This window comes from Arachis hypogaea, chromosome 17 (assembly GCF_003086295.3).
Source record: "Arachis hypogaea cultivar Tifrunner chromosome 17, arahy.Tifrunner.gnm2.J5K5, whole genome shotgun sequence".
NCBI classification, from domain to species: Eukaryota; Viridiplantae; Streptophyta; class Magnoliopsida; order Fabales; family Fabaceae; genus Arachis; species Arachis hypogaea.
This window is the reverse complement of record NC_092052.1, coordinates 55,919,328-55,920,106: the sequence shown is the minus strand read 5'-3', so window position 1 is coordinate 55,920,106 and position 779 is coordinate 55,919,328. Positions and strand designations below refer to the sequence as shown.

Sequence of the window (779 nt, the reverse complement as noted above, 5' to 3'; positions counted from 1 at the left end):
GCGGGCATTCATCAGTGTAGTGGCTGTAATCAGCACAAATTCTACAAATTCTTTGTGGAACTAGTTGTTGGTTTTGCTGCGGTTGAGTTTGCTGAGCTTGTTGATTCAACTGCATTTGCTTCAGCAGGTTGGTCATCTCACAGATGCTTCGATTTAGAGCAGCAGTCTCTATGCCAGAAGATACTTTTGCAACGGCTTTTGAACGACCTTGCTTCTGTCTGTGGTTCCGAGTAGATTCAGCTAAATCACTGATCAATTGCCAAGCTTCATCAGTGGTCTTGTACTTCTTCATAGACCCATTGCTGGCACTTTCCAATATGGTCTTATCTTAGGGCCACATACCTTGTGTGATATAGCTGAGTAGCACGATCTTGTCAATCATGTGGTGGGGGCATGCTTCCAGAAGATTATTGAAGCGCTCCCAGTATTCAAAGAGAGTCTCATTGTCATCCTGAACAATTGTAGAGATATCCTTCCTCAGTTTATCAGTAACTTCAGATGGAAAGAATTTCTCCAGAAACTCCTTTCTGAGTATATCCTAGTTGGATACATTTGCTAGAGGTTGAGTGTAATACCACTCTCTTGCTTTTCCTTCAAGAGAGAACGGAAAAGCTTTCAGCAGAATTGAAGTTTCATCAGTGCCATCACGCCTGACAGTAGAACAGGCTGCCTGGAAATCTCTCAAGTACTTGATAGGCTCTTGAGCAGGTAGGCCATGAAACTTGGGCATCAAATTCAGCAGTGCGGTCTTTATTTCAAAATCGGTAGCTACCGCTGGA

General features: G+C 43.4%; 1 non-coding gene across 1 annotated transcript; it reads left to right on the top strand.

Annotated features, from left to right (window-relative positions):
* The first annotated feature begins 376 nt into the window (after positions 1 to 376).
* Positions 377 to 484, top strand: LOC112767974 (small nucleolar RNA R71). Its single transcript, XR_003185413.1, has one exon. It is a non-coding gene; the product is annotated as a small nucleolar RNA R71 (small nucleolar RNA).
* Positions 485 to 779: the final 295 nt, after the last annotated feature.